This window comes from Oryctolagus cuniculus, chromosome 2 (assembly GCF_964237555.1).
Source record: "Oryctolagus cuniculus chromosome 2, mOryCun1.1, whole genome shotgun sequence".
Classification (NCBI taxonomy): Eukaryota; Metazoa; Chordata; class Mammalia; order Lagomorpha; family Leporidae; genus Oryctolagus; species Oryctolagus cuniculus.
Genome location: NC_091433.1, coordinates 154,524,951 through 154,544,366, shown reverse-complemented (window position 1 = coordinate 154,544,366; position 19,416 = coordinate 154,524,951). Strand labels below are relative to the sequence as shown.

The window sequence follows — 19,416 nt, the reverse complement described above, 5'->3', positions numbered from 1 at the left end:
GCCGGAGCTGCGCCGATCCGAAGCCAGGAGCCAGCCGCTTCTTCCTGGTCTCCCATGTGGGTGCAGGGACCCAAGCATTTGGGCCATCTTCTACTGCCTTCCTAGCCCATAGAAGAGAGCCTGGAAGAGGGGCAGCTGGGATAGAGCTGGTGCCTGCCCATATGGGATGCAGACGCCCCAGGTGGAGCGTAAACCTACTGCAGCACTGTGCGGACCCTCAGTTGCTGCTTTTTTATGAAGTGTCTACTGTGTAGACATGCATGGTATTATGCTAGACGTGTGTATGTAAATTCATTCCTAGTAACCCTGTAGAGAGTGTTGTATTCTTGTAAATATAGAAGCAGATAATGAAAAAGTACTTAAATACAGAGCTGGGTATTTGAACGCAAATCTGTCAGACTAATAATCTATATTCTTTATACTACCGTTTGAAGTCTATTTAAAAAAAAATGAGTATTTGATAGGATGAGTCACTTGTGTCTTTATTTGTCCCCAGGAAGGAGTAGAGAAGAATGTCACGTAAAAAGGGAAACTAATGTTTGTAGGATGCCCATTCTGTAGTAGGAATGCCTACTGCTTTATTGTTGGAGTGAGTTAAGTAAGTGGTATTTCTTGAAATTCAAGAAAGTTCAGTCGTTTGTCAAAGATTGCATAAGTTAAGTTGCTGACTAAATGTGTCTGCTTGACTTCAGATTCTTTCACTTTTCTAGTACAGCATGCTGCTGTATTCACTCATTCCCTTAAACATTTGCTCATAAAATTAATTAGAGCATAAAAATGTAGTAAGTTCTGCCTACTTAGATTTACATTCTGTTGTAGTATTTCTTAAATGGGTGGTGGAATCAATTTGGTAAATTGTGCCAACATTTCTTGGAAAACAATCTATGTAAAAAGTTCCATTGTATCATATGTGGTAATATAAAATTGTTATTTCATGAAAACTTTTTTATATATGTATGTGTGTTGTGGATCTCTGAAAAATAAATTTTCTGTTGTGGGATAATATCAACTGTTTGAGAACTACTAGCCTAGAGGTGTGTCTGTGAAGGTAAGCAAATAATTATGAATAATCATAACAGCAAGTAAATCCTGCAGAAGGACTCATGATGGAAAAAGCATGTAATTCAAGGGGGTCTACTGGAAAGATTTCTGAGCAGTTTTAAAGCATCTCTAAAGCCTGAAGAAATGAAAGATCTTAATATTTTCAGGAAGCTTGAGGTAATGTGAAGCAAACAGGTGTCTCTTTGCATCTATATTTTGGGGAGCTTGTAGACCATCAAAATAAGATTTTCGATTTTGTTAAGCCCAGGGTTTTTCTGGAATCTTATGGTGTTCTGTTGCTAAAAAGCAAATATATACATATATGCATTTGGTTGCATTATATGCCTAGGAACAACTTTAGAGATGAAAAATTTGAGCATTTAACAAGTATAAAGTATAAATGTTGACTATGGGCATAACTATTTATGTAAACAATTAGAACCAAAAACAGTTAAGCTGTTTTGAGATGATGATCAGATGCTTCTTTCCTCTGTTTTCTTGTGACTTGTCATTTACTGCCTAAGTACTGAATTTTAATATAACTTTCTAAGAGAAAAAGGTATTCACTTTTCCTTTAGTTGGGAAGACCACCATTATTAAATTCTGAGGAAATCTAGGTACCAGCTATTGAAAAACAATTACCAAACCCCTTGCTGCAAGTCAGTTTGTAAACTTTACAGCTTTGTTTTGTTTGGGTTGTAATATTTTCCAAATTTTACATTTTTTATCTCTGTGGTGCATATTTTAACCAAATCTAGAATTTTGTCATGTCTTGAAATACTGAATATTGTGACAGTGTTGATTTATGTAGTAATTGGCTAAAACTTTGAAGTCACTTCTCTTTTTCCAGGCAAGGCAGTCCCCCATTATTATCTGTTGTGTAACACCAGCCCAGCTTCACTCATTTGTTGCCTATTTGGCCCTTGTAGCTGTTTGAATTCCTTGCTTTGTATAGTACTCTGTAAAACATTTTTAAAGGGAGATTTTAGTCTTTAAAAGGTGGTTCTTCCAGTATTGGGGAGCATGAATTAGAAAATATGAGAAGGGCTTAGTTGGTATGTTAATGCAGTGGAGCAGATGAGATGCAGTTCTTTTCTTCTCAACCCATAGTATTTTGTACTTTTTTCAAAGCACTTTCTCTATGAGTATATAACTTTCTGCTGCAGTTCTATTTGTTATTTATCCCTTCACTAAATTTTGTAAACACTTCTATGTTAGTCAGCTTTTCATCATTGTAACTAAGTACCAAAGACAAGCTACTTATGAAGAAAGGAAGTTTATTTTGGCTCATGTTTTAGTGGCTAACAGCCCAAGATCAGGACCCCATTGATTCAGCTGTAACTGTGGATGTCAGGATGCCTGTAGAAGAAAGAGGAAGCAGAGAGAGCTGCTGGGCGCAACTAACCAACCCTCTGGAGAAAACTGCCTTCCTGAGGCACACCCTGCACTTACGTGGGAATCCAGGAAAAAGCTCCTTTATTCCGCCTCAACCTGCCAGGGCCACTTGGGGAGTGAACCAGTGGAGGGAAGATCTCTTTCTTTCTCCCTCCTCTTTCTATAACTCTGCCTTTCAAGTAAATAAAATAAATCTTTTTAAAAATTGATATTACCAGCACATTTTATTTTACTAAGTTGTTTTAAAATTATTTTTGTTATAAAATGAGATATAGAAAACTAATATATAGCTTAGTGAATTATTATAAAGCCAGCATCTGTGTGAGCATCTTCAAATTAAGGAATAAAATTTACCAGCCACCTTTGAAATACCTTTCCCAGTCATAATCTTCAAGAAGGAACCACTATCATGGCTTTTTGAAAGTCATTAAGTTCTTTGTTTTAAGCCTACTTGCTTGCTCTGATTCTACCTCCTTCTCTTTCTTCTTGTTGATTGTTTTCTTCTTTTAAACTTTCTGTTTCTCTTAAGGCTTTTTCTGGTGTATTTATTTTTTTCTTATAATATTTTAACTTAAAGTCTTTGTTTCTGGAATGGCTTTTATCCTTGAATTTCAAATTCTTTCTTGAACTGTCACTTCATTTCTGAGCTTTTCTAATGCTGATATGTATTTTTCTTTCATGGCTTTTATTGCCTTTCCCTTTTGAAATAGGAGCTAATTTTTTATCTTTTTTATATAATATTTTTTATATTTTTTTGAGTATCTCTTTCAGGCATGCTTTTATTGTCTGTAGGAATGTATTGTCCCCCTTTTTAAAAACTGTAACTGTGGGATTCAACCTTAATAAATATTAAATTTTTGTTTGTTTTTTTTTTTATCTACTTGAAAGGCAAAGTAACACAGAGAGAGAGATCTTCCATCCACTGAATCACTCCCCAAGTGCCCACTACAGCCAGGGTTGGGCCAGGCCGAAGCCAAGAGCCTAAAACTCTATCTGGGTTCTCCAATTGAATGGCAGGGGCCCAACCACTTGAGGCATCATCTGCTGCCTCTCAAGATACATTCATTAGTAGGAATCCAAATTGAAAGCAGTATAGTCAGAACTGTAACTGGCTAGATCAGAAGTGGAACAGGTGGTGGTTTTACCCACTGTGCCACAATGCCAGCCCCTCCAGGACTTTTTTTTTTTTTTTTTTTTTTTTCAAAAAAAAGATTTATTTTATTTATTTGAAAGACAGAGTTACAGGGAGAGGTAGAGACAGAGAGTCTTCCATCTGCTGGTTCACTCCCAAGATGCTGGTTCACTCCCAAGATGGCCGCAACAGCCGGAGCTGTGCCAATCCAAAGCCAGGAGCCAGGAGCTTCTTCCACGTCTCCCATGTGGGTGCAGGGGCCCAAGGACTTGGGACATTCTCAACTGTGTCCCAGGCCACAGCAGAGAGCTGGATCGGAAGAGGAACAGCCCAGACTAGAACTGGCGCCCATATGGGATGCTGGCGCTTCAGGCTAGGGCTTTAACCCACTGCACCACAGCACCGGCCTCATCCAGGACATTTTTAATTTGGAGGGTGGTCATATCTTTTTCCCTAATATCTTGACAAAGAGTTAACTTTTCCATTTCTTTTATAACTGTTACCAGTTAATGCTGCCCACTGATTTTACATGTCAAAAATTTCAGGACCTGTTTGTCTTTGATTATTGTTAATTAAGATGGCAGTTAAGAATTCGTTAAAGATCCTTGGGGAAACGTGTGAAAGAGTCAGGGATTATCTTTCTATCACAAATACATGAGTGTGGGGCCGGTGCTGTGGCGAAGCGGGTAAAGCTGCCACCTGCAGGGCCAGCATCCCATATGGGTGCCGGTTTGAGTCCTGGCTACTCCACTTCTAATCCAGCTCCCTCTTATGGCCTGGGAAACCAGTGGAAGATGGCCCAAGTGCTTGTGTCCTTGAACCCATGTGGGATACTGGAAAAAGGTCCTGGCTCCTGGCTTCAGATCACAGCTCCAGCCGTTGTGGCCAACTGGGGAGTGTCTAGCTGACGGAAGACTCTCTCTCTCTCTCTCTCTCTCTCTCTCTCTGTGTGTGTAACTCTGCTTTTCAAGTAAATAAATAAATCTTTAAAAAAAAAAAAATGAGTGGGGCCGGTATTGTGGTATAGTATGCAAAGCTGCCACCTGTGATCCTGGCATCCCATATGGCAACTATTCAGGTCCTGGCTGTTCAATTTCTGATCCAGCTTCCTGCTGATGGCCTAGGAAGAACAGCAGGATATGGTGCAAGTATTTGAGCCCCTGCCACCCATATGTGAGACCCATAAAAAGCTGAGTTTACCTTGCCCGAGCCCTGGCTGTTGCAGTCATCTGGGGAGTGAACCAGCAGATGAAAGCGAACTCTTCCTCTCTCTCTCTCTAACTCTGCCTTTCAAATAAATAAAATAAATCTTTTTTTTTTTAAACTTATTCTCAAGTATAGTACAAGCCTGTCAACACCAAAGTGAAGGCCATAGCTGGCATAGCAGGTAAGGCTGCTGCCTGTGACACCAGCATCGCATTTGGGCACTGGTTCATGCCCCAGCTGCTCCACTTCCCATCTGGTTCCCTACTAATGGCCTGGGAAAAGCAATGAAAGATGGCCAAAGTGCTTAGGCCCCTGCCATCCACATGGGAGACTCACGAGAAACTCCTGGCTCCGGGCTTCATTCTGGCCCAGCATTGGCCATTGCAGCCATCTGAGTAGTGAACCAGTGGATAGAAGATCTCTCTCTCTTTCTCTGTCCCTCTCTCTGAGCTCTAACTTTCAAATAAATTAAATAATTTTTAACAAAGTGCTGAAGGCTAATTTGTCTATATGACTGGTAATATAGATGATACTAACTTCTAACACTAGGTGGTAAGTATATGAGTATTTCCTATTAGTAGTGATTTTTGTTTGATTTCTGTGCTGTCAGTTTTTTTCTGCCTTTAACATATTTTTGTTTGAACACAACATTGATTTAATCCCAAAGTTTCAGAAAATGAGTTTTCTAAGCTTGATTTACTCTGAGCGCTGATATTGCTTCTTTTCTATCATTATATTTGGTAATATTTAGGGTAAATTATTGCTATGACTTAGTTAATAGAAGTTAAAATTATTTTGTCATCAGCCTTTTAAAATATTTATTAGAAATAGCCATTTTCTTTATCAGAGAACACCATTTTAACTCAGTTCAGATTTTTTCATTATATTGCTTTTTTTTTTTTTTTTTTTTTTTTTTTGACAGGCAGAGTGGACAGTGAGAGAGAGAGACAGAGAGAAAGGTCTTCCTTTTTGCCGATGGTTCACCCTCCATTGGCCGCCGCGGCCGGTGCGCTACGGTGCGCTACGGCCGGCGCATCGCGCTGATCCGATGGCAAGAGCCAGGTGCTTCTCCTGGTCTCCCATGGGGTGCAGGGCCCAAGCACTTGGGCCATCCTCCACTGCACTCCCGGGCCACAGCAGAGAGCTGGCCTGGAAGAGAGGCAACCGGGACAGAATCCGGCGCCCCGACCGGGACTAGAACCCAGTGTGCCGGCGCCGCAAGGGGGAGGATTAGCCTATTGAGCCGTGGCACCTGCCTCATTATATTGCTTTTTAAAATCACTATCTGTTTGAAAGGCATGATTATGTGCTAGGGATTCATTGTAAAGAAAACTATTTGGTCTCTATATAGAAAATATCAGATTATTCAGTGTTTACTGCATACAACAAACATTTCATTTTTGAATTTATAAAGTTATTGCTTCATTTTTACTTCTCTAAGGGACCAATGAACAACAGCCACATTTTTCTAGAGACAAATGCAGTAACGAAGTATAGGAATATTATATATACTATGAACAAATGGCAGAAATTATTTAGACAAAAATGGCATCTGAACATGTGGTTTGCAAAGTATGTCTGGGCAAATTAGGGTAGGAGAGAAGGAGATTCAGTGGAAGGTTACTACACAGAAATTTGTTTTGAATTTTAGTGGTTTCTGTCTTTTTAGCCTGAATTGGAGAAAGCCTCCCAATTTTATTTCTTTTCACACCCATATTTGAAAGATAGTTTTTTTAAAACAGATCTTTGACCCTTTTGTATTCTCCCCACCCCCTGTCTTGACTAGAAAATGCAGCTGCACACATTTTTTGTTTAGAGACAATGGGTCACATGCTGTGTCACCTAAATCTATGACCAAGAGGCAGTTTTATCCCTAAGAGACCATAATGCTTTAGTTGTCCTGGATACGTGACATCATGTAGTATTATAATCAAATATACATCTTCTTGCAGTACATTTGGGATTTAAATCTACCTTCTAACCTCAGTACTGGATTTTATGGGATGGACACTATTTATAATGGAGAGTCTTAATTAAAACAATGTATTGCTTGATCAATAGGAAAGGTTGTGAGTTCTTTCTGTCCTGCATGTCTTTTTTTTTTTAATTCTGCAATGAACTAGTATATTTTCTTTTTTTTTTTTTCTTTTAAGATTTACTTATTTATTTGAAAGAGTTAACACAGAGAGAGGTCTTGCATCTGCTGGTTCATTCCCTAGTTGGCCACAAGGCCAGAGCTGTGCCGATCTGAAGCCAGGAGTTTCTTCCAGGTCTCCCATGCAGGTGCAGGGGCCCAAACACTTGGGCCATCTTCTGCTGCTTTCCCAGGCCATAGCAGAGAGCTGGATCAGAAGTGGAGTAGCCAGCACTTGAACTGGTACCCATATTGGATGCTGGCACTGCAGGCGGCAGCTTTACCGAGTACACCATAGCGCCGGCCCCCTTGAACTCATATCTTAAAAACTATGTTAGGTTTGTTATTCAGTACCTTGCATAAAATATGGGCTGAGTAAATGTTAGACTTTATTTTTGCTATCAATTCAATAAATTAACAGAAGAAAATAGTTTTCCTTTTTGAAGATGAGGAAGTTTTGAGATTTAGAAAATAATTAGTATCTGTAAACTGCTAAAATATTTTATGTTACACTTAAAATAAGCTGATTATACTTTTGAATAAATCTGGAAAATATAATGCTGTGGCTTTTAGTTGTGAGAAATGGTACCTTCATTAGAATTAATGAACAAATATGGTTCATTCCTAAGGAAAGTGAAAGTAAAGAAAGAAGAGAGATATTCAGTGGAATTTCTTCTTATTACACAGTAAACCTTTGTTGGTGGCAAAGCTTAAATTACAGTGAGGAACTGAGATAATTGCTAGATAGTTCCAATAAAATTCACAAGCATTTGGATTTCTATGCTGTGCCTTAGCTCTGCTGTAGACTTTTGTTTTATGAAAATCATTGTTTAGATCTAAATTAAATGAATGCCTATTTCCCTTTGCTAGGGTTATCTTATACTAAGTCAAATGGTTTTTTGTATTGGATGTAAAGTGATCAAGTGGAAAAGACACAAATATGAGATGGCATCTATTCTGGTTACTCTTTTGACATATGTGAGAATGCTTGGTTTGCTGCTGACATTGAGTTCTTGGTGGGTAGTGAAATGGGAAGTCAATAAAAACAAAGTTTCCAAATGTCTTTACCTAAAAAAATTAGAAATTGCAAATCTTTAAGTGGAACCAAAAAATCCCATTCATTTGTCACGTTTCAGGTATTCAGATATATAAATATTTAATAAGACTGCTTGTAAGTAGGAAGCTAGAGTAGTAGCATTAAAATGGTGAGAAACAGCCGTAATTGAGATCATACACTATCATAATGGTTCCAGGTTAATCATCCCATGCTTTAAGCATAGAAGTGACTTCAGTCTTCTTCAGTTCTTGCTACAGTTGCTCAAATGTTGGTTTCAATTTCTTTCCAGTTCTAGTAGAATGTAACAGATGGCATGGTTGCTTTTCACCCCAGTGTAGTTGAAGCTTATTAGAAACAGTAAAAATCAATTTTCCCATTGCCCTCTCTGATAATGAGGAAAGAAGTATTCACTGACTGGCTTGAGGCTACAAGGAAAAAATAATGGGATTGTTTGCTTTGGCGTATCAAGAATTGACTATCCTATTTTGTTTTGATCTGAGCCTTTTTTCAGCGCTGTATTTTATTTTTTCTAGTAGGAATCTTAGACAGTACAAAAAAGTAGGTTTATTTGTTTATTTGGAAGAGTCACCTTTAGAGAAAGGGAGACACACAAAGATCTTTCTGTATGCTGGTTCAGTCCTCAGTGGTCACAACAGCTGGGGCTGGGCCAGGCCAAAGCCAGGTACCTGGAACTCCATCTGAGTCTCACACGTGGGTGACCGAGGTCCAAGCACTTGCCATCTTCTACTGCTCTCCCAGATATATGAGCAGGGAGCTGGATTGTTGAACTGGAATCAGTGCTTATAAAAAAAAGATACATTTATTTGAAAGGCAGAGTTGCAGAGAGAGAGAGAGATGTCTTCCATCCTCTGGTTTACTCCCCAGATGGCCACAACGGCTGGAGCTGTGCTGATCTGAGGCCAGGAGCCATGAGCTTCTTCCAGGTCTCCCACACAGGTACAGGGGTCCAGGCACTTGGGCCATCTTCTACTGCTTTCCCAGGCCATAGCAGAGAGCTGGATCAGAAGTGGAGCAGCCGGGATTCGAACCGGCGCCCATATGGGATGCCAGCATTGTAGGCGGCTGCTTTACCCACAGCACCGGCCCCCAGGAATATAATTTTCAAAGTATTTTGGGGGGCTGTTGTGGGGCAGCAGGTTAAGCTGCTGCTTGCAACACTAGCACCCCATATAACAGTGTGGATTCTAGTCCCAGCTGCTCCACTTCCAGTCCAACTTCCTGCTAATGCACCTGGGAAAGCAGCAGAAGATAACCTTGCTACCTACACGGGAGACCTGGATGGAGATCATGGCTCCCAGCTTTGGACTGCCCCAACTTTAGCTGTTGCAGGCATTTGGGGAGTAAACTAGTGGATGGAAAATATTTTTGTATCCCTCCCACTTATTGAAAGTATTGAGCACGTCTTTTTTTTTTTTTTTTCTTTTTCTTTTTTTTTTTTTTTTTTTTTTTTTTTTTTTTGACAGGCAGAGTGGATAGTGAGAGAGAGAAACAGAGAGAAAGGTCTTCCTTTTCCACTGGTTCACCCTCCAATGGCCACCACGGCTGGTGCACTGCGGCTGGCGCACCGCGCTGATCCAAAGGCAGGAGCCAGGTACTTCTCCTGGTCTCCCATGGGGTGCAGGGCCCAAGCACCTGGGCCATCCTCCACTGCACTGCCGGGCCACAGCAGAGAGCTGGCCTGGAAGAGGGGCAACCGGGAAAGAATCCAGCACCCCAACCGGGACTAGAACCCTGTGTGCCGGCGCCGCAAGGTGGAGGATTAGCCTAGTGAGCCGCGGCGCTGGCCTTGAGCACGTCATTAATGGAACTGAATTAATTTCAATTATTCCTTATTTGCTATATTATCGTTATTTGCTATAAATCTACATAACTTACATATAGACTAGAAAACTTTTATGTTTATTGGAATTAATAGAGTGAGAGCCTGATTTTTTGTCACTAGATACTTTTTATATTCATGAACCCATACTTTTAAAAAACTAGGAGACTATGCAAGTAATATCTTACAAGTAGATAAAAATTATTATTTTGAATATTTTAACTTGATAAGATAAGATATTCTAAATTAATTGGATACAAACTGTATGTAGCTAATTATAATCCTGTCCTGTTTTGATTATGCCAACACATCTATTGCTATGCATTAATAGTGAAAACTGAGCATTCTTAAATATCAGAGAAAGTGTAGTTAATTCTTTTATTTTTAAATTTTTTAATATATTTTTATTTTATTTGAAATGCAGATCTTCGGTCTGCTGGTTTTCTCCCTGAATGCTGGCAACAGCCAGGGCTGGGCCAGGTCATAGCCAAGAACCCAGAACTCAGTGTAGGTCTCTCATATGGGCGGAACTCACTGGCAAAGACCTAAGTCATTGAGCCATCATCTGCAACCTTTCAAGGTATAAAGTAGCAGGAAACTGGATTGTAAGCAGAGTAGCTGGGACTCGAACCTGGCACTCTGATATGGATTACAGGCATCCTAAGTGGCTATTTAAACACTGCACCAAAAACTCTTCTTTTTCTTTACTTTTTATAAATTCTTGTGGTAGAATGTTTGGATCAGGTACAGCTGTTTATAAAGAAATCTAGACTATTTGGAGGCCATTAGTAACAAAATACTAAAAGTTCTGAAAGCTTACTTGTTTTAAGTTCTTTTAGATTATTTAAACTTCAGATATTATAAGAAAGGTTCTATCATGCAACATGATTAGCACAATATTGACATAATAAAGTGACTGGAAACAAAATAAGGAAGTGAAAGTCATAGCATAAAGAAAATGATGAAGTAGCTATTGCAGCACTCTTTGGAGAAGTCCCAATTTCATTTTGCTGCATTGTCTGTGGTGGTCATAAGGGAGGCACATCCTTTTTTTTTTTTTTTTTTTTAATGTTTTTATTTTTGACAGGCAGAGTTAGACAGTGAGAGAGAGAGACAGAGAGAAAGGTCTTCCTTCCGTTGGTTCACCCCCGAAATGGCTGCTACGGCCGGCACGCTGCACCAATCTGAAGCCAGGAGCCAGGTGCTTCCTCCTGGTCTCCCATGTGGGTGCAGGGCCCAAGCACTTGGGCCATCCTCCACTGTCTTCCTGAGCCACGGCAGAGAGCTGGACTGGAAGAGGAGCAGCCGGGACTAGAACCTGGGGTGCTGGCGCCGCAGGTGGAGGATTAGCCAAGTGAGCCGCGGCGCTGGCCATGGGAGGCACATCCTTAATCCTAAAAAATTTAATTTCAAAACTTATAAACAAAGTATTGTCACTGACTTTGTACCCTAATTTTTATATTTGAAAAATGTAACTCTTGTAAATCCTTAGGAAGGAAGCTAATAATAATTTAAAAATTAATAGCAACAATATTACCATTTCTGCAGTTAGCATTCATTGTATATTTGTTATATACATCTATTCTAAATGTTTTTATTTTAAAAAGCCAACTTTATTTATTTAATTTATTTGAAAGGCAGAGAGAGATCTTTCACCTGCTGATTCAATCCCCAAATGCCTACAACAGCCTGAATCAGTGGGCTGCGCCAGGCTGAAGCCAGGATCCTGGAACTCAATTGAGGTCTCTCACATTGATGGCAGGGACCAAGGCACTTGAGCCACATAACCTTCTGCCTTCCAGGGTGTAATTAGCAGGAAGCTGGATCAGGAGTGGAACTTGTACCTAGGCACTCTTGATTTGAGATGTGGCCATCCAGAGTGATGAGTATACTCCTCTACCAAATGCCTGCCCCCAAGTACTTTATTGTTATTTTCATTTGACTTGTACTAAAATCGCACAAAAGTAAGTGCAGTGCTGCTATAAATATGAATTGATAGCTATTACAGCCTAGTGAGTATATCAAATTTCTCCTTTTTTCTGAGGCAGGAAACCCTTAAAAACTGATGAACTAAAATGAAAGATAATGTACTTTACTGACATTGCTGTCAGAAACTAATGTAAACATCTGTTTTCAGCAGCCTGGTGAATTAAGTGCCTGGACCAACCTTTCTTCTAAAAACAATCCAAAATGCTGGATAAAATAAAATCTTAAATGCATCAAAGCTCTGGCACAGAGGTAAAGAATACTTAAGCCAAACACTAATTGGAAACTCATGAAGGTAAGCTGAGTTCTGAAGCTGGCTGTCAGCTTTGAGGGTGTTTGCCAAATCAGGTGAGCTTTTATTTTATTTATTTTTAAAGACTTATTTATTTGAAAGGCAGAGTTTACAGAGAGAGAGAGAGAGATCTTCCATCCTCTGGTTCACTCCCCAAATGACCACAGTAGTCACAGCTGGGCCAAACTGGAGCCAGGAGCCTCTACTGGGTCTCCCACATGGATGCAAGGACTAGGCTATCCTCTGCTGCTTTCTCAGGCACATTAGTAAGGATCTGGATCAGAAGTGGAACAGCTGGATCTCGAACTGATGCCCAAGAGGATGACAGTGGCTTTTACCTGCTACTCGGCAACACCAGCTGCTGAGCTTTAATTTTCATGGCCTTGTGGGATCAGGAAGCAAAAGTCAGACTCAGTCAAGGTAGAGCATCTAGAAGGAATAGTCTTCTCTGTTAATTTGGAGCTCCATAGGGAAGTGCCTTCTAAATGAAAAAATAGTCTAGAAATCCTTTCTCTTCAGGTTCCCACGAAGTATGTATTGTCTTCTACTTCCATTATTGCTATTGAAACCTGGTATTCCTTTGAAGGAAATTTTTCCCTTTTCTGGGGGGGCCAGCGCTGTGGCGCAGTGGGTTAACATCCTGACCTGAAGTGCCGGCATCCCATATAGGTGCTGGTTCGCATCCCAACTGCTCCTCTTCCGATCCAGTTCTCTGCTATGGCCCAGGAAAGCAGTAGAAGATGACCCAAATACTTGGGTTCCTGCATCCACCTGGGAGACCAGGAAGAAGCTCCTGGCTCCTGGCTTCGGATTGGCACAGCTCCGGCCGTTGTGGTCATCTGGGGAGTAAAGCATCGGATGGAAGACCTCTCTCTCTGCCTCTCCTCTCTCTGTGTAACTCTGACTTTCAAATAAATAAATAAATCTTAAAAAAAAAAAAAAAAAAAAAAGGAAGAAGAAGAAGAACAAGGGCTTAAAGGTTTATTGTTGGGGGTCAGTGCTGTGGCGCAGCGGGTTAAAGCCCTGCTCTGAAGGCACCGGCATCCCATATGGGCGCTGGTTCTAGTCCCACTGCTCCTCTTCCTAACCAGCTCTCTGCTACAGCCTGAGATAGCAGTGGAAGATGGCCCAAGTCCTTTGGCCCCTACACCCGCAGGGGAGACCTGGAAGAAGCTCCTGGCTCCTGGCTTCTGGCTCCTGGCTTCAGATCAATGCAGCTCCAACTGTTGTGGCCATCTGGGAAGGGAACCAGTGGATGGAAGAGTTCTCTCTCTTTCTGTAACTCTATCTTTCAACAATAAATCTTTTTTTTTAAAGATTTATTTTATTTATTTGAAAGATAGAGTCTTTCCAGTGGGTGGAAGATCTCTTTCTCTTCCTTTCTCTGTGTAATGCTTCCTTTCAAATGAAATAAATTAAAATATATATATATATATGTATTTATTTCCATACTATTAGATGACAAGTGAAAAGAGGGGAAAAATCCCAAAAAATTTAAAAAGAAAAATTAATGTGAAAAAATATAATGAAAAAGTAAGGTGATAGAAGTACATCCAAGTTACACATACCTCACTAAAATATTCAGCCCATGTGGGTGTATGGCACAGGAATAAGATGTTCCTTGGGATGCCCATATGCCATTTTACAGTGCTTGGTTTGAGTCTTTTCTGATTCTGATCCAGCTTCCAGCTAATGTGCCTCCCTGGGGGATAGCAGAGAACAGCAGGTGATATCTCAAGTCCATGATTCCCTGAGACCCAGATTGACTTCTGGGTTCCTGCCTTCAGACAGGCCCTGCCCTGGCTCCAAATGTTACAGGCATTTGTGGAGTGAGTCAGTAGATGCAAGATTCTACCAGTCTCTTTTTCAAATAAGGCATAATTTGGAGCCAGCTCTGTGGTGCGGCGGGTTAAGCTTCTGTCTGCAGTTCTCACATCTCACATGGGTGCCGGTTCAAGTCCCAGCTGCTCTGCTTCTAATACAGCTCCCTGCCAATGTGCCTGGGAAATCAGTGGAAGATGGCCAAAGTCCTTGGGCCCCTGCACCCATGTGGGAGACCCAGAAGAAGGTCCTAGCTCCTGGTTTCAGTCTGGGTCAGCTCTGGCCATTGTGGGCATTTTGGGGAATGAAGCAAGAGGATGGACGATCTCTCTCTCTCTCTTTGTTCTTCTCTCTCTCTTTCCCATGTCTCTTCTCTCTCTCTCTTCTCTCTGTAACTCTGACTTTCAAATTAATAAGTAAATCTTAAAATTAAAAAAAAATCTCGTGGGTACCAGGTTCTAGTCCCAGTTGCTCCTCTTCCAGTCCAGCTCTCTGCTGTGGCCTGGGAGGGCTGTAGAGGATGGCCCAAGTGCTTGGGCTCCTGCACCTACATGGGAGACCAGGAAGAAGCACCTGGCTCCTGGCTTCAGATCGGCGCAGTGCCAGCCGTGGTGGCCATTTGGGGAGTAAACCAACGGAAGGAAGACCTTTCTCTCTGTATTTCTCTCTCACTGTCTATAACTCTACCTGTCAAATTAAAAAAAAAAAATCTTGCCTTGCCTTTTAAATGAAGTATAAATAAATAAATAAAACTTTAAAATAATAAAAGTATTCAGCTGTGTAGGATTTAGAATGGAAACTACACGGAAACAAAGGGAAAAATATTGAAAGTAAAATAATAGAAGATATACTAGGCAAATATTGATTGGGAGAAAGCTAAAATACCATTTGAAATTGACTGAAGACAAATACAATTACTAGATATAAAAGAATTGGTACCTAATGGTAAATGGCTCAATTGCCAGGAATACATAGATTTTTTTAAAAATTTACATATAAATCCCTGTCGCTGTGTAATTCTGACTTTCAAATAAATACATATTTTTAAATAAAAGAAATTTAACCTAAAGAATATTTTTAAGAAAAATCATATGGGGCGGCCAGCGCCGCAGCTCAATAGTCTAATTCTCCGCCTGTAGCGCCGGCACATCGGGTTCTAGTCCTGGTCGGGGCACCGGATTCTGTCCCGGTTGCCCCTCTTCCAGGCCAGCTCTCTGCTGTGGCCCGGGAAGGCAGTGGAGGATGGGCCAAGTCCTTAGGCCGTGCACCCCATGGAAGACCAGGAGAAGCACCTGGCTCCTGGCTTCGGATCAGCGTGGTGCGCCAGCCGGAGCGCACCGGCCGCAGCGGCCATTGGAAGGTGAACCAATGGTAAAGGAAGACCTTTCACTCTGTCTCTCTCTCTCACTGTCCACTCTGCCTGTCAAAAAAATCATATGGGGTCTGCATTGCAATACAGTGAGTTAAGCCACTGCCTGCCATCCCAGTATCCCATATTCGTTGTATGAACTAGCAGATGGAATATATCTCATCCTCTCCCTCTCCCTTTCTGTAATTCTGCCTTTCAAATAAATACATCTTAAAAGAGAAAAATTGCATGAAATTCAAGGAAAGTTATTTTGAATAACTCATGGTTGAAAGAAGAAATGCTGGTGGATATTTGCCTGCTTTTTGGGAGGTGATACCAAGGTAAAAAGCCTTGCATTCTTGGCATACTGAGTTAGGGTGCTAAAGACCAGCACCAAGAGAATGGTGCTGGAACAATTGTGTATTTGTTTATGTAAAAAAGAAATGAAACAAAACATATATGCAAATGTATAGTTTTGGTAAATTGAAGACTTAAATGTCAAAGGCAAAAATTGTAAAACTAATTGCAGGCCATAAAGGAAAGAGTTAATAAATTCCTTATGAAAGCTTAGAAATTTTTTCCAGCTGAAAGAGACTGGAAAAGACAAGCTATCCATTTGGGAAAGGTATTTGTATAACATATAAGGATTACTTTGTGTATTTGTTAGCTTTTGTTATTTTAAAATACCTGAAAGGAGCATCTTGGGAAGAAGTTTAATTTTAGCTTGTAGTTGGAAGTTCACAATTGAAGATCAGACAGATGGTTTAGTCTTGTATCTGGTGGAGGTTGGCAATGATGGAACACATGCAGAGGAACCGTCATATGGAGAGCCAGGAAACAGAGAAGAGGTAGGTCTAATTTGGCTTAAATAACCAACCCTTTGGCCAGAACTCCTTCCAAGGATAAGCCCCCCAGTGACCTAAGCACTTACTGCTGGGCCCACCACCTAGCTTCCATAATTAGATAAATTATCCACCCTAATCCACCAACCCTTAGCATTAATCCATTAACCATTAACATAAGAGTTTGGAGGGTCAAGTCTTTTTCAATCCACAGCAGTACGCAGACATTACAAATCATTAAGAAAAAGACAACCCAGTAGAAAAATGGGCACAAGACTTCAGTAGACACTTTGTAGGAGATGAAACCTGAATGGCCAATGAAAGATGTTCAGCCCCAATACTAAATCAGGAAATTAAAATTAAAACTGTAAGATGCAATTTCATAGTAATCAGATTGGCAAGTACATGGAGCAACTTGAATATATGTATTTCTAAATAATGTGAATTGATTTGACCACTTTTGGAAAGCAGTTTGTCTTTATCAGATTAAATTGAAGAGAAGAAAACTGTGACCTAATAATTCTATTCCTTTCCATATATTCTACTTTTAGATATATACCTGAGAAAAATTTTTACTACTTGTGCTCCAGGTGATATGAACAGAGATGTCTATATTGGTACTATTCATAACAGCCACAAACATAAATTAATGTTCCTCTAAGAGTAATGAAATTGTTGTATATTCACAAAGTGGAATAATACTAGTCTCTGAAAAAAGGAATTACTGCTACTGCAGTAATAATTGGGGGGAAAAAACTTCCAGAATGTATTCAAAATGTGGAAAACATAAGTGAAAACTAAAGTAAGTTTAAAAAATCTGTGATTAAAACCAAAATTAATAACTTCCTTAGTTATTTTGGGAAAAAGACTATCAGTATGATGTATCTAATTATCTGTAATTCAACATGTTTTATTTTAAATAATATTGAAAATTCTGTGGTTTAGTTTTCCTTCTCTTATTTAGTCTCTGCAAAGTATTCCTCTCAGACCAGTGTTAACGCCAACCTAAGCAAAAATGCTCTCCTCTGGGGCAGGCATGTGGTACAATGGTTAAGACATCAGTTTAGATACCTGCCTTCCATACAGAGTGCCTGGGTTCAAGCCCTGACTCCCTTTATGAGAGGCAGCAGGTGATGTCAAGTACATGAATCCCTGCTACCCACTTGGGGGACCCAGACTGAGTTCCAGGCTCCTAGCTCCGTCCTGGCCCAAACTCAGCTGTTGCAGGCATTTAGGGAGTGAACCAGTGGGTGGAAGAACTCTTTATGTCTGCTTCTGTCTCTGTCTCTCCGCCTTTCAAATATAAATAAATTTTTAAAAAAATGCTCTCCTCTGACCTTTTGGAAAATGCTCAGATAATTCCAATATGTAAAAAATTTTTCTTAAAGATTTACTTTACTTATTTGAAAGAGTTAGAGAGAGGTAGAGACAGAAAGAGAGAGAGGTCTTCCATCCACTGGTTCACTATCCACATGGCTGCAATGGCAGGAGCTGGGCCCATCTGAAACTAGGAGCCAGGAGCTTATTCTGGGTCCATGCACTTGGACCGTCCTCCGCTGCCTTCCCAGGCACATCAGCAGGGAACTGGATCGGAAGTGGAGCAGCCAGGATTCGAACTGGCACCCATATGTGATGCAGCACTGCAGGCCAGGGCGTTAACCTGCTGTGCCACAGTGCCAGTCCCCTAATATATAATTTTATTTTTTGTTTTCTAGAATTGAGTATCATATTGTTGAACATAACATGCAGATATGCATATCTCTGTTAGATACCTTTCACAAGGCATGGGCTGATGTAAAAATGGTAACTTGTGGCTGGCACTGTGGCTTATTAGCTGTTCAAGCCTCCACCTGCAGTACTAGCATCTGATATAGGCCATATGGTTGTCAGTTTGAGTCCCAGCTGCTCCACTTCCAATCTAGCTCCCTGCTGATGCACCTGGGAAAGCATCAGAAGATGGCCCAAGGGCTTGGGCCCCTGCACCCTCGGGGGAGACCAGGAAGAAGCTCCTGGCTTCTGGCTTTGGATCAGTACAGCTCTGGCCATTGTGGCCAATTGGGGAGTGAACCAGCAGATGGAAGACCTCTCTCTCTCTGCCTTGCCTCTCTCTGTGTAACTCTGACTTTCAAATAAATAAATAAATCTTCAAAAAAAATACATGTAAGAAGAAATTTTGTTCTTTCCTGAAATGTAAAACATTTGAGGTTTTAACATAAATGTGTACTTTGCTAAATTGTCTAGTATATTTATTTTTTTAATAGCAATATCTTTTTAGAAGTTGGTTTATTAGGGATTATATTAATTACTTGAGGTTAGTTATACTCCAAAAAATGCCTGTATTTTTCTTTGCTTTTCTCTTTCTTTTCCTCTCTCTCTCTCTCTCTCTCTCTCACACACACACACACACACACACACACATTATTTGTCTGTCTGTCTCTGTTTCTTTCTTTTTTGAGAGACAGAATAAGAGAGCTCCCATTTGCTGGTTCCCTCCCCAAATGCCTGCAACCATCAGGGCTAGGCCAGACAGGAGCTATGAGCCAGGAATTCAATGCAGGTCTCCCAAGTGGGTGATAGGAACTTAATCACTTGATTCCTCAACACTGCCTTCCAGGGTCTGCGTTAGCAGGATTCTAAAGTCAGGAATTGGAGCTGGCTATTGAACCCAGGTACTCCAATATGAGATATGGTCATCTTAACCATTAGGCTAAACATCTACCCCTGGAGTATATTTTTCAAACCCCATATATTATTTCAGCCTTAAATGCTTATTTTGAGTGATACTTGTTATGTATAACAATTACAAGTATTTTGTTTATTGTTCTTAACTAATGAAAGGAAGTGTTACATTACTGGCCTTTTTTACACATTTTGCTTTATGAATTAAACTGATCATGTGTGCAGTGTTAATGCTGTGCTAATGAATGATTTCACTTTATTTTTAACAACAGTTTCTCAAAACTTCCAAGTAAATAAAACAAAAGGTTTTCTTGGTTTTGTCATGAAATATACAGATCTTTTTCCCTATTTACTGATGAGCTACTTTATGTTACAGAAAAGCTTTGTAACAGAATAGGCCACATTAAGAATGTGAGAGGTGGCTTTTATTTTTGTCTTGAGCTTTCTGATAAATCCATGACCATTTTGTGTTAACTTTTTTGTGTACTGGAAATAATACAACTAAAATAATACACCTCAATCTTTTGTTCCTTAAGTTTTTTATTATTATTATTATTATTATTATTATTATTTTTGACAGGCAGAGTGGACAGTGAGAGAGAGAGACAGAGAGAAAGGTCTTCCTTTGCCGTTGGTTCACCCT

At 40.3% G+C, this 19,416-nt stretch overlaps 1 protein-coding gene across 23 annotated transcripts in view; it reads left to right on the top strand.

Annotated features, from left to right (window-relative positions):
* FOXN2 (forkhead box N2) overlaps nucleotides 1-19,416 on the top strand; it is a 79,068-nt gene that overhangs the window by 8,819 nt on the left and 50,833 nt on the right. For 5 of the 23 annotated variants that reach the window (XM_051842940.2, XM_070069163.1, XM_070069160.1 and 2 more), the window contains exon 2: nucleotides 11,943-12,086. The exons of 6 other annotated variants lie outside the window; for them this stretch is intronic. The gene's annotated coding sequence lies outside the window, so the exon portion shown is untranslated. Of the gene's footprint in view, nucleotides 1-11,942; nucleotides 12,140-15,536; nucleotides 16,101-19,416 lie in introns of those variants that run through there. 12 more of the 23 variants (XM_070069162.1, XM_051842938.2, XM_070069159.1 and 9 more) reach the window with 5 other exon arrangements.